The sequence below is a fragment of the Strongylocentrotus purpuratus genome, unplaced genomic scaffold (genome assembly GCF_000002235.5).
Source record: "Strongylocentrotus purpuratus isolate Spur 01 unplaced genomic scaffold, Spur_5.0 spur5_scaffold_13, whole genome shotgun sequence".
NCBI classification, from domain to species: domain Eukaryota; kingdom Metazoa; phylum Echinodermata; class Echinoidea; order Camarodonta; family Strongylocentrotidae; genus Strongylocentrotus; species Strongylocentrotus purpuratus.
The window spans coordinates 19,231,131-19,234,533 of NW_022145598.1; positions in this window are offsets into that span (position 1 = coordinate 19,231,131).

Here is a 3,403-nt window from a genome sequence, read left to right on the forward strand (position 1 = left end):
ATTTGTGCTGAACTGTGTCAAAATCTTGCTGGGTGTGGATATATTTACACACACACACACAAAAAAAGTAATTTGCTAATCTTTTGAGTAATTGATTCGTAATGAAAGTATTCTTGAGTATTTATTGAACCAAAGAAGGGTAACTTTAAATGAATCAATATTTTTCTCTTGGACATTCAGTAAAAAAAACAGAGTTATTACATAGCGATATAGATCAGTTTTTTTTCATTTCATTATTATCCATGATATTTATGTAAACACCTTGAGTATATTATTTTGCTTCTTGTATTATTAAAGGTAATACAAAGTTTTGGGAAATTTTGAAAATTGGCTAGATAGCGATTCTTTACAATTTTGATATATTTGGATGCCCCTGTGCATGTATTATAAGCACTAGAAAATTTAGCCCCAAAAAACACTTCTGCTTCCAAGTAAAATTGAATATCAAAATTTACCGGTGCTCCCGTAATCACTACATTTCAAATAGTGATTACGGCCATACAATATAGCTACGACCATGAAAATCTCGGAATATGTAGTTGTGATATATAATTTCCAAACAGAAATAGCCATAGTCAAGAACGTTGTTTCATGGCTTAATAGATATCTTGACCTTGAGAGGGAGCCATACAGCATGAAGAGTTTACTATTTATAATTTCATAACTTTAGACTTGATTTCAACCGCGACAACGATCACTGAATATTTTAAGATCGCATATGCTTCGAATATGTTCATTTGAACCAAATCCACGACCCCGTACCAAAACTTTGTACTACCTTTAAAGCTGTATAGAAAGCAATTTGTGATGGCACTGCATTTTGACCCTTTGTATTTGTACTCAATTTTACACATACAAGATGCAATTTTTTCAACTCATTTTTACAATATGATGAAACAGGGAATGGCTGATATGTATGCTCCTGAGAAAGTCTGGCATCTTACGAGTAACTGTAAAGACTGGCAAGAGAAATGAACATTAGTACCTGGCTCGATGCTAACACCCCCCAGGATACATGGGCGCTCAAAATTCAGGTCTAGACCCTCCAAAAATTTCACAAATTTTACCAAGGTCTTAAATGCAAAAAGACCATACAAATTTAAATCCAGACCCCTTACACAAGAAGTTAGTACACGTGGTACCTAGGCCAATATTCAATTGGATACTTTGTTTTTAAAGTAAAACTTTTACTAAGCTGTTCGCCAAGCTAAGAAATTGACTTATACCATATTCAAGCAACATCTAAGACATTAACTTAGTCAGATGAAATCTAAGATAATACTTAGCTGAAGTATGTAATTGAATACCAACTTCAGCCCTTTTACTTTGTTTTACTTTGTTTTACTTAAGTATAATACAAAGTAATTTTTAAAACTTAAGTATCATGTTTAATACAGAGTCTGATTAATAGGTAGGGAATATGCGCTGATGCTCATCATTATTTGCTATTCTTCTCTTACTAGTTATTTTATTTTTTAAAATTAAAAAACCCAAAGCCTTGTCAAAAGGCCTCTGGTACTCTCACTTAAAAAATGAATGTACTAATATTCCCATGTTACTGCAATGCATTTTCAATGTAAAAATGAGAAGGGTTCACCATATGGACAGAATTTGAATGCATGTGGATTTTTGACTTACCAGAATTTTTTTTAGAGCCAGTCCTGTTTTATGGTATAGGAAAACATTTAGGAATTCATTTTTACCTATACAGTAAACAACATCCATAAAGACTGGCTAAAGATAAATCCCTGAATGTTTTATTCAGGATTATATATTAACGAAAATTCCTTGAATTTACTCATTATTTTGGATTTTTGTTGTTTTATGTCAGTGAATTTATGAAATGAATTATTTTCAGATTAGTTTTATGTTGTGTTTCATTCAAGAGGTTTAGTAGTCAGTGTACCATAACTTTTGTTTTATTTTGTATAGTACCTTCATGTTTGTGCATTTTGCTTTATTGTTATATATCATATTTCATAGGAATGATTCTAATCATTTTGTTTTAATATTGCACCATGTAAACTAATTATTTTATTGTGCAAAAAAGGGTTGCAACCAGGCCCAACATTTTAAACTCCATGAATACATTTTTTCTCATAAAGTTAAGGTAAGATGCGAAAGTTAAATGCACCTGGCTGGAATGCTCCCCTGTAAAGTGTTTAGACACATCGTTGATGTATTAGCGCTATATAAAAGCTGACTATTATTATAATTATTTTTAAATATTTAACAAATGAGATGCAGAAAATAACTACCTAGATGGCATCCTGGGAAGTTAATTTTTACAACGGCAACGTTAGAGTCTACATACATGCTGTTTCCAAGCAAACCACCGAGATGGATATGCCAGGGCCCGTTGCATAAAACTTACAATTGATGGTAACTTTGCCATCAATGGCAACTAGCATGGTAACATGGCTCAAGAGCCAATCAAAATTAAGGTTTGCATGGGAGTTACCATCGACAGCAATGTTCCCATCAATAGTAAGTTTTATGCAACGGGTGCCCTGGAGCCATCAGGGTGGAAGGGTCCTAGTGTAGAGGAGTTTATAGCTATTTTCTAGCGTTCCTTTTTAGATATTTATACAATTCACCTTAAAATGATTCCACCATACTCAAAGTTTTTTTACAATTCCCTACATTATTTTACTATACAGTCAAACCTGTCTATAGCAACCGCCCAAGGGAAACACAAAAAGTGGTTGTTGTAGACATGTTCCTTTAGTGCGTGTTTCAATGAGATACCATTTTCAAGGGAAACAAAATATGGTCTTTGTAGACAGGTGGTCACTAAAGCAGGTTAGACTGTATAAGTGTATAATGATGACACAACTATTAACTTTTCTGATCTTGTACATCCTCATACTCATTTATAAATCATTTATAAATCATTCATAAATCATTTATTCATGAAATTGCTCTTTAAAATATTTAAATCTCTTTACAAAATAAAATGTGCAATGTATTCTACAATCTAATCAATCTTCTGTATAATTTATGAAATAACTTATAAATTATTTGTGATATGTAAATATAGGAATAATTATTGACTCTAAGCAATTTTAGTATAATTTATTTATTATTCTTTTAGAAATCTACCAGTATGTTAAATGCTTTCATAATAATAATTACAGTGCTTATATAGCGCCTAACACTTACTTTGTCAGAAGTCTCTAAGCGCTCTACAATAATGCAGCATAATTACCCTGGCTTTAGCAGTGCAGCTGTTACGCGCGCTGCGTTTCAATCACTCTTCGATTAATTTCTAATACTAGTACAATCTGAACTTCAGAAGTGAGCAAAGGGCAATAAAAATGTACCTTGCAAAAATGCAGTGACCATTGTATTCCACACTTTTGATGAGATGTCGTTGAGTTCACAATGAAGATCTTTAAAGAAC